The sequence below is a fragment of the Nelumbo lutea genome, chromosome 6 (assembly GCF_056320005.1).
Source record: "Nelumbo lutea isolate HS-2025 chromosome 6, American lotus-T2T, whole genome shotgun sequence".
Classification (NCBI taxonomy): domain Eukaryota; kingdom Viridiplantae; phylum Streptophyta; class Magnoliopsida; order Proteales; family Nelumbonaceae; genus Nelumbo; species Nelumbo lutea.
Window position 1 is genome coordinate 11,275,213 of NC_142689.1, and position 11,430 is coordinate 11,286,642.

Sequence of the window (11,430 nt, forward strand, 5' to 3'; positions counted from 1 at the left end):
TCAATTATTTGGTTGGGTGGAATTGGAATCCCATTCCCAGTTTTGCTGAAATGGCATTCCCTTATTTCAGAGAATGGCTATTTCTTATCTTTCCTTTGGGAATGAAATTCCATTCCTGCTGATTTTAATTCTCATTCTCATTTCTGTCTGAACTAAATAAACTATGGAAATAGATCATTCTGATTCCGATTCTGAAGAGCTTCAATTTCAATTCCAATTACGATTCTATTTCCGACTACGAACCAAACGGACCCATTGTGAAACAAGGATGCCACCCACTCAGAAAAACACACACACACAAATATATTGCAAATTAAAACCAATCTTATTTATTATTATCCATAAATGATACATATCTCTACACATTCGGGGGATATGTATATACAAGGCAGATAAGACCATTTCAATAAGGTCCACTAAAAGAAAACAAATAATGAATAAATGAATTAAAGAATGCATGAAAAAAAGTATATGACTCTTCAAGGATTGGAAGAGTAAGGTCTTAATTTTCTTCCATGTAATATATATCTAACAATTTCGAGCTAGCTAGCTAGCAAGCAATATTAATTGTTCTTCATATCCTACTTGTCTCCCTGGGCCTCTTGAATCCCATCTCCTAAATCAAGAGCCCGCACTTTAAAACGATTGAGCTTCAACGGGGACTCTTGTCCAAGATCAAGACCTCGTATTTTGAATCGCTCCTGCTTTAGTGAGGGCTCTCTCCATTTAGATGGAGTATGTGGAGAACCTATGGTCAAACTCCTCTGAATTGATCTAAATCTCACTGCTGGGCTAGAATTTTCTAACTGCAGCTCTGTAGGAACCCTTGGTTGGCGATGTATTGCTGGTGATGATTCCAGAAATATGTTTGTAGGAGCAGCTTCGAGGACCAACTGAAGGTTCTGATCTTGCCATGGCGTGCAAAGCTGTCGCAATAAGTTGCAAGGGTTTTCCATTGCAGGAGTCATCACGTTTATTGTCTCAGAGTATTTCTGCTGTAAGGACTCTGCTTCCCATGTAGATGGGGTGTGTGGAGAATCAAGGCTCAAACTCCTCTGCCATGTTCGAACTCTAGAGTTGTCTTCTGTTGATTTGGTGGGGTCAGCAGCTGCGGGGGAAAATTCAATGCATCCGTCGCTGAGGAACCATGATGGGAGGTCATGGTTCTGATGTTGCCATGGAGTGCAAAGCTGGTGCAAAGAGATAGGTAGAATGGGGTGGAAAGAATTTGACATGGAGGATCGCTGACGCTGCTGTGTGGTATGTATTGACAAGTGAGGAGATTCAGGAAGCTCCAGTGCCTTTCGAGGGCCATGGATTGCCATGATTTCCTTTAAGACGCTCAGTGAATCAATAAGTTTGTGATTGTGTGGATGTGTTGGAGCCTGGAGGGAGAAGCTCACAACGCCAAGTCGAAACTCGATCGAAAGGGTTGCAGAGGGAAACCAGCTGAGAATGATTAAATATTTGAGGTAGTCCTAGTCGGCCGGGTTGGCTTTGGCCGATTGGATTGGAACGCGATTAATAGTGCATGAACATGAACATACTCGGAACAGAAGTTGTCTTTCCAAGAAAAACGAAGCAGGCGGCATATGTCGGTTGGTCTACAGGAATGTTGACCCGGACCCGGTTGCTACCAGAGTTGCACCAATTCTTATGTTTTCAACCACGGCACGGGTCACGGGATATTATATAAAAAAAGGTAGAAATTGTTGACTCAATCCATGAAATTCCAACCTAACGGTCCTACCGTAGTCCGATCGAGGATCCGAACTTTTGTGGAAAGCGCGTCTGCTGCAACCGCAACCCTCGATGATGAGTTGACACACGAGACACGAATGGTGGAAATAATAAAAAATAAAATCAGTTTTCATGGGGTTGCAACTTGCAAGGGAGTGCTGTGATGACGGTCACGAAATTCGTGCTCTTCAACTGTAATTCAGCGGAAAAAAAAAAAAAAAAAGAAATTGGATTTGGTACTCACAGCCTCCCTCCCTACAACCGTGTATTAGAAATATCTCCCATGAATTAGAAATAAGTACAGAAATATTTTCAATTCACAGCTAAAATAAGGTTGTAAGCATGGTGCAATTTTGTGAAAAAAAAAATCGATGACCCAATAAGTTATTACTTAACATTAGACCTATTCACAGTTCAAATCCGCGGAAAGGAAGGTTCTTGAGGTAGTTAATGCCAGTGGATCTGCACTTGCACGGTAACCCAATGTATAACATGGGCTAATTCAAATTACGCCTCCACAGATTCTTTATCAAATAAATGCCAGTGAGCCTGCATTCCATACCCTGCAACTGGGGCATTCACATTTAGGAATCTTATAGATTATTTCTTTTTATAATATTTAATATAAATACTATAATTATATATGATATATAATATATAAATATATATTTCAGTTACTATAATCACACGGGTGCAACCTGCACCCATTACCCAGTCACCACTAACGTACCTGATCTTGTTAATTGAGTGTAGCATATCTTTTTCTTTTTTGGTATTTGGTGTCAACATACCATGAATAACCGAGTCTGGATTTCCTGCTCATGAAAACTATGCTCATATCTATCGGAATCATAAATAAAGAATATCTCATCCTTTACATAGTATTTTGCAGAGAGAAATGTTCCCAATTCACGAAGGATAGTAAATTGTGAGTAGGAATGGGCAGAGTTCTCGTGGACAGGCAAACTCCTAATAACCCCTCTCTTTCTCCAAATAAGTAGTTGAAAAAATTAATTCCACATCAATATTACAGTCAACCAACTAACATAACCCTAAAGCTTCATATGGTACTATTTATGGAATCATCAGTAGTCTGGGTTGGTTGTGTGTTTGAAGTCTTTGTACCGTGGAATAAAGAAATTTAGTTTCAGATAAAAAGACAAAAGGAAAGAAGGGTAAAGACAAATCCATGATAGTACAATTGAGTATCAATTCTGGTTCAGTGTAACAAGGGTGCGTAGAATCAGATCGATCAGCTCAAGACAAAATCGGGCATAAGTTGACCATGCCAAGGTCAGTTCCCAATACGTACATGGGGCAGCTATTGAACTTGATCACAAATTGGGGACTATTTGTATTTGATGCAAGGCCATTAGGCCAGGCCAGGATTAGCCATAAAAGAGTGGGCCGTCAATTAGGTGGTATGCGTCTTAGGATGAATTGGGTTGAACAACATATGCTAATTAAAATTTTAATGGGCTAGCTGGAGCCCCAACTAAAGCCGGATATAGTTGAAATTAACCCATTTGCACATCTAACAATTGAGGCGACCATTTCTGGTTAAGAGATGAAATAGCCATGCATGGAATTGGAGGTATTATATATCAGTTCGGATTTTCTGTTAATCTCTTTCTCCTCTCTTCTTTGCTAATCCACTCAAATTAGACCATCTGTTACTATCTGTCCAACATTCCAATAAATGTTCAATGGATGTTAATTCTTTGTTAATTTTTTTTTTTTTATGGATTAATCTTTTGAGAAAAGGTTAGCAGAAAAACCAAACTGGGGTTAGGCGGCTCATGAATGCATTCTAAACATGGTGACAGCTGGGAGGTTGATGGAGCCTCAATTCAATTAAAATTTATTTTATGAGGAACATATTGTTGGATTTTAATCTCATAAGAGATTAAATCCAATAGGTTTGATTGGTCAATTAGTTTTTCTCTTACAAAACCCAGTTTTGAACCTGTCCCACATTGGAAAATTATAAGTTTTATTTTCAGTATTTTAATCTGAGTTGATTTACACTCCTTAGGAATAGTAGAGGAGAGTATGGGGGTTTGATACGCGTGCGTGTCTGTGTGTGCGGCACAATGAGGCGCTTTAGAGGCACACTTTGCTCGCACTCGTGTGGCTCGCGAAGGGCAGCTTTGGCTTTGGTACGATGCTAACCATTAATCACCGTTGATGAGATCAACGATCACGATTCGATTAGGTGTGATCAAGAGGCACAATTCAATTTTAACAGTTATTAACTGTTAACTACCTTTTAAACAGTCACAATGTTTGAAATTGTGACTGTTCAATGTGCTTTCTCTAAACCAGCACCTACCTTTTCTTCATACCTCTTCATAAACTATTTAAGGGGTATGAATCAGACTTCTAAAACACACATTTTTGAAATTCTCTCTCTCTCGCTCTCTCTCAATCCAGTATGTTGTAGTCTCACAAAAGGTTTCTTTGGAGACTCTTCAACTTTGCTAGGTGTAGATTCTCGCCCAAAGCTCTGTTGTATCCTAGGAACGAATTTGCCTGTAACCCAATAGCAAAGTTAGTGAAACTGAGTGGGGGCAAATAACGTTCTAAAGACAATGTCTTTAGATGCGCTTCAAAGCTTTTCCTCCAAAGTTTCCAGTGACCCCATTTTTCCAAAAATTTTAGAACGTTATTCTGCAATGGAGGCGGAAGCAAGCATGACTTCGATCAAGATGATAACCAAGATCTTGTTCGACTCGACCAGTTCGATGGAGCAAACTTCAGCCAATGGCAAGACAAGATGATCTTCTTTCTGACCACACTAAAACTGTACTATCTCTTGGATCCAAATCTGTAATCACTTCCTGAATCCACTGACAATAACCCAGAAAAATTGAAGGAAAGAGCAAAACGAGAAGATGATTCACTTCTATGCCGAAGACATACTAAATGCCTTATCAGATCGGCTCTACAACTTCTACAAAAAACTTACATCCCCAAAAGAAATCTGGAAAGCTCTAGAATTCAAATACAAGGAGCAAGAAGCAGGTACACATAAGTATCTTATCGCAGAATACTTTGACTTCACCATGAATGACCATAAGGTGATAGTCAACAAAATGTGATCACTTGATATCATCCTTCCTGAATCTTTCCAAGTGGGAGAAATTTTTGCTAAACTATCACCATGTTGGAAGGATTACAAGAAGAAGCTTCTGCATAAGGCTGAAGAACATACCTTAGAGCAAATTCAGCAAATTCTTCATATTGAAGAAGAGTCTCGAATTAAAGACAATAGGGATAAGACCCTGGCTAGTATGCTGAACTCTAAGGTAAATTTTGTGAAAATAGGATCGAATAAGATTAATCCTACATTACAAGTAAAGAAGAGGGATGAGAACTTCAAGAAGAGCAACAACAATAAGGGATCATGCTATGTTTGTGGAAAAAATGGGCATTATGCCCGAATCTATCGACATCGAAAATGTGGAACCAAGTCCACAAACATAGTGGAAGACAATCTAGTAGTCATGATTACTGAAGTAAATATGGTAGAATCATTTTCTGGATGGTGGTTTGATTCAGGTGCCACAATCCATGTTTGCAAGGACAAGTCCTTGTTCAAGACATATGAAGAAGTGACTGATGGACAGGAGGTACAGATGGAAAATCAAATCATGTGCTAAAGTTGTTGGAAGATGCAGCGTGAAACTGAACTTCACCTTCGAAAAGACACTAACTCTCCTGAATGTTCTCTATGTTCCTGACATTAGAAAGAATTTGGCCTCAGTAAACTTTGTCTATAAGAGGAGATTCAAAGTTGTTTTTGAATTTGACAAACTAATCATATCTAAGAATGGGATGTTTGTTGGAAAGGGATATGGTTGTAATGATATGTTCAAATTAAGTATTAATGAAGGAAATGCTTCTGTTTATATTGTTGATTCTTTCTCTTTATGGCATGATAGATTAGCATACTTAAATTTTAAATCCATAAAGAACATGAGCAAACTTGGTATAATTGCTTATAGTAATGAATCAACTGAAAAATGTGAGATATGTGTAAAATCTAAAATAGCTAAAAAACATTTTCCTTATGTTGAGAGAAATTATCAACTTCTAGACCAAATTCATTCTGACATCTGTGAACTTAATAGTGTATTAATTAGAGGAAGTAAGAGATACTTCATAACATTTATATATGACTTTTCTAGGTACACCTATGTATACCTTATGAGAACTAAGGATGAAGCCTTTTGACATATTTAAACTATACTAGACTGAAGTTAAAAATCAATTAAAAAAGAAAATTAAAATCCTTAAAAGTGATAGGGGTGTTGAATACTTTAAAAATGAGTTTAAATATTTTTGTGAAGAATTTGGAATAATACAATAGTGTTTTGCTCCTTATACCCCTCAACAGAATGGTTTGACCGAAAGGAAAAATAGAACACTTACAGAAATGATAAACTGCATGTTGTTAAAAGCTAATGCACCCTTAAACCTGTGGGGGAAGCACTCCCAACAACCTGCCATTTACATAACAGAATTGTTTCTAAAGTTAATAACAAATGCCATATGAATTATGGACAAGAAGAAAACCTAATTTAGTATATCTAAAAGTGTGGGGGTGCTTAGCATATTATAGAGTTTTAGATCCTAAAACAACCAAGTTAGGACTCAAGGCTAAAAGAAGTATGTTTGTTGGATATGCAGAATAGCAAGGCCTATAGGCTTCTAGACTTAAAGTCCAACATAATAATTAAAACTAGAGATGTTGAATTTTTTGAGAATAAATTGTGTTCTGAAACTACAGAAAATGATAGAAAACCTAAAAGAGAAACTCAAATCTCAATACATGTTGATAATAATGAGACTGAAAAAATAAATGACACAATTGTAACACCTACAATAGAACCTAGAAGAACTCAAAGACAAAGAGCAAAGAAACACTTAGGTTCAGATTTTATCTCTAATCAGTCAATTGTATTTTTTGTTGAGGCTGATAGAGAGAAGATTTTAAATAAGATACACATTGTCCTGAGCATTGAAAATGATCCAAAAACCTATAGTGAGGCCATGACCTCTAGAGATGCTGCCTTTTGGAATGAAGGTATAAATGATGAAATGGATTTAATAATATCAAATAACACATGGGTACTAGTAGACATGTCTCTAGGATCAAAACCAATCAAATGTAAATGGGTGTTTAGAAAAAAATACAACAATGATGGAACTGTACAAATTTTTAAGGCTAGATTGGTAGCCAAATGATTCAGTCAAAAGGAAGGGATTGATTACTTTGACACCTATACACTAGTGGCTAGAACAACTTTTATTAGAACACTCATAGTATTAGCATCCATTTATCACTTATTTGTTCATCAAATGGATGTTAAAACTACTTTCTTAAATGGTGATTTAAATGAAGAGGTTTATATGAAATAACCAAAAGGATTTGTTCTTCCTATAAATGAGAAGAAAGTCTGTAAACTGGTTAAATCACTATATGGATTAAAATAGGCACCTAAACTGTGGCATGAGAAATTTGATTCTTGCATTCTAGCTTTTCGTTTTAAACATAATAGTGTTGATAGATGCATCTACTCAAAATTTACTAAAAATTATTGAGTAATTGTATGCTTTTATGTTGATGATATGCTTATTGTTAGTACAAATATGGTTGGCATAAATGGAACTAAAAACTATTTATCCTCTATCTTCAAGATGAGAGATTTAGGAAAAGTAGATACCATCTTGGGAATAAAAGTTAAAAAGCATAGTAGAGGTTATGCATTAAGCCAATCACATTATATTGAGAAAGTACTTGAGAAATTTAAGCATTTAGGGTTTAAAGAATATAGCACGCCATATGATTCTAGTATAAAGTTAGTAGAAAATGTTGGTAGAGCAATTGCACAACTTGAGTATGCTAGTGCAATAAGAAGCTTGATGTATGATATGCTTTGTACTAGACCTGATATTGCATTTGTAGTAAGTAAACTCAATCAGTTTACAAGTAACCCTTGTGTAGAGCATTAGAAGGCAATTGGGAGAGTTCTTGAGTATCTTAAGAGAACCTTAGAACTTGGCATATTTTACTGTGATTATCCAGTTGTACTAGAAGGATACATTGATGCAAGTTGGATTACCGGTAATAGAGATAACAAGTCCACCTCTTGATGGATTTTGGTCATTGGTGGTGAGGAACGATCTTTTGGGAATTCAAGAGACAAACTTGTATATCTCATTCGACCATGGAATCCGAATTCATAGCCTTGGCGATTGTTGGAAAAAAGGCTGAATGGATTAAGAATTTATTATTGGATATAAAACTTTGGACCAATCTTATGCCTCCAATTTTCATTTATTGTGATAGTGAGGCAACTCTGTCAAGAGCCTACAATGGTACCTACAATGGTAAGTCCAGACATATAAGTCTGAGACATGAATATGTTAACCAACTGATTCAAGATGGAGTCATCACTATAACCTATGTGAGGTCAAGTAAAAACTTGGTTGATCCTCTTACCAAGGGCTTGGCCAGAGAATTGGTAAGAACAACAACCAAAGAAATGGGATTAAAACCCTTTACTTAGTCACCTATAATGGTAATCCAACTTGAATTGAAAAACCATTAGTATTAGGTTTAATGGGTAACAACAAGTTACAGCAATGTGACTGTTAGCACTGACATTGAGAAATTTTTCATCACAACATAAACAATGTTGTCCGTTATGATGAGAGGTCGAGTTGAATTCTTAATGAAATTCTGAAATGTGTCAAATAACGGAACACATAGTGGAACTTCACCTATGTGAACATAAAACTTGTGTCGCTTCTCACGAGAGTTTAGGATTGCTCACGAGAGTTTGGTAAGAACAACAACCAAATAAATGAGATTAAAACCCTTTACTTAGTCACCTATAATGGTAACCCGACTTGAATTGAAAAACCATTAGTATTAGGTTTAATGGGTAACAACAAGTTACAGTAATGTGACTGTTAGCACTGACATTGAGAAATTTTTCATCACAACATAAACAATGTTGTCCATTATGATGAGAGGTTGAGTTGAACTCTTAATGAAATTCTGAAATGTGTCAAATAACGGAACACATAGTGGAACTTCACCTATGTGAACATAAAACTTGTGCCACTTCTCACGAGAGTTTAGGATTGCTCTCGAAATTGTTCATGAAACTAGGAAAGAAGCACATGACTATAACAGTGCTGAGCAAAACTTGAAACTCTTATAGAGACTGGACATTTTTGTGTGTATGAGTGTCTCCGGTTTGTCTTGATAACTATTTCATAGTAGTTTGTATTGAAAGAGAACTATGTAATTGATCAATCAATGTAGGGGTTGTTGGATTTTAATCTCATAAGAGATTAAATCCATTGGATTTGATTGGTCAATTACATGAGAGATTGCACCTGCACACTTGTTAGGAAAATTAGTTTTTCTCTTACAAAACCCATTTTTGAACTTGTCCCACATTGGAAAATTATAAGCTTTGTTTTCAGTATTTTAATAGGAACTGATTTACACTCCTTAGAAATAGTAGAGGAGAGTATGGAGGTTTGATACCGTGTACGACGCAATGATGCACACTTTGCTCACACCAACGTGGCTCGTGAAAGGCGGTTTTGGTTTTGGTGCGATGTTGATCGTTGATCACCGTTAATCAACGGTTACAATTCGATCGAGTGTGATCAAGAGGCACAATTCAAAGTTAATAATCATTAACTGTTAACTACCTTTTAAACAGTCACAAAGACTTTTAAAACACAAATTTTCAAAATTTACTCTCTCTCTCTCTCAGTCCGGTCTGTTGCAGTCTCATAGAAGGTTTCTTTGGAGACTCTTCAACTTTGCTGGTTATAGATTCCTGCTCAAGGCTCTGTTGTATCATGGGAATGAATTTGCCTGTAACCCAACAACAAACTCAATGAAACTGAATGAGGGCAAATAACGTTGTAAACAGCTTCTCCTCCAAAGTTTTTAGTGACTCCATTTTTCCAATACATATAATGCAAATATATATTAGTGGTTTTTTAATTTTTGTTTTAAATTCACGACTATTAATTGGGAAATTACAATTTGAGTGAGACTTTGATGAGCGTTGCTTTTTAAAATGATAATTTGTAGTTAGAAAGACAAGAGACATGAAGAAGAGAAGAGAGTGAGTGATTTAGTAGTTAAAGATCTCTAATTGCCACTGTTACAAAGAAAATATATACAAAAATTACAGAGACTAACAGAAGAAAGGGAGAGATTTTAAATCCTTCATTAAATTTTGCCCGAACCGTTTGGAGCGGTCTTGGCCAATAAAAGCAGTTCTGGGTTTTCTATGAGCAGAACGACGTCCTTTTTGCCAGATCTTGATTCTCCAAAAAAAAACGAACCCCAAATCGAATCGGAAGGAAGCTGGCTTTCATCTTTGTTACCAACACTTGGCTTCCTCTTCCTCACTCTCTCTCTCTCTCCCTACAAAATTAGTAATTAGGGAACTAAAAAATAATTTAATCAACCGAGAGTTAAGATTTGTTGGGAAGTTGGACAGATAGGGACATGTGGCCTAATTTGAGTGGGTTAGTAGAGAGGAGAGGAAAAAGAGGTTAGCAGTAAATCCGAATTTTACCAAAATTTAAGGTTTTTTAATTAATTAGGCTGTGTTTGGTTTGAAGGAAAAGTTAAAGGTATATATGAAAAGGGTTTCTATAGGTTCTCTACCTTTTCCTTCAAACTAAACACAGCCCAAGGAATGCCTATAAACTGACAAGGGCCTTTGACGAGGCGTTTGAGTTGAAGGTGAGAAGGGAGAAGCATAGATAAATTAGCCAACTATTATCTGGGCTATCACAATGAATTTAAAACCTCAGTAGAGAGATTATATGTAACTAAACAAGTAGGGAGACTAGTAGGTTAGAAGCTTCGTTATAGCAAGCCACGCCTTGTGAGTTGTGATCATGGAAATTTAATTAATTCAGGCTAGCTATCAAATACTACCTAAAATGACGAGTGAGGAATGTTAGGTTTGAAAACATGAATCATTATTGGGAGGGCTTCTTAATCACTATAATTCCTTCTAGAATCAAAATACTCTTGTAGTGTACATACTTGTATATATAATATTACTTTAAAATAATTCATTCATTCATTCTTTATTTTTTGTTCTTAACTTAGAATATTAACTTATATTCTAAGAATGGTTTCTTTAAACTCTCTTATCTAAATTGTGTAATTAAAATCAATTTGGACTGTCAAATAGCTGTTCAGTTTGATCAAATGGTCTAGAGTTCAATTATTGTTGCCTCATTATTTAAAATAAGGTATGGGTAGACATGTACTTGCCTACATTTCAAGAAGCTTGGCTTCAATCAGGGTAAATTCTGTTCTGGCAGTCTTTATTGTCTTGCATTGAGAATATCTTCATACTTATATGCTTTATTTTATGGGGAGATATTCCCAATGCAATATTGAAAAATGATGTTAGAACAGTGTGGGCATGGATTTGTCCTGACTGAAGCCGGTCTCCATTTCAAGCCCAAAGGGCTTTAATGTAAGGGGTCATATTAGAGAATAAATACCTATTCAGATATCTCACCTAAAGGATCATGCTTTTAGGTTAAACATTTCCTTGAGAAGGATGTTCTCCCACAGTCTTATATTTGACGTGCATGAGAGTGGAACTCCTCTAAAAAATCCAT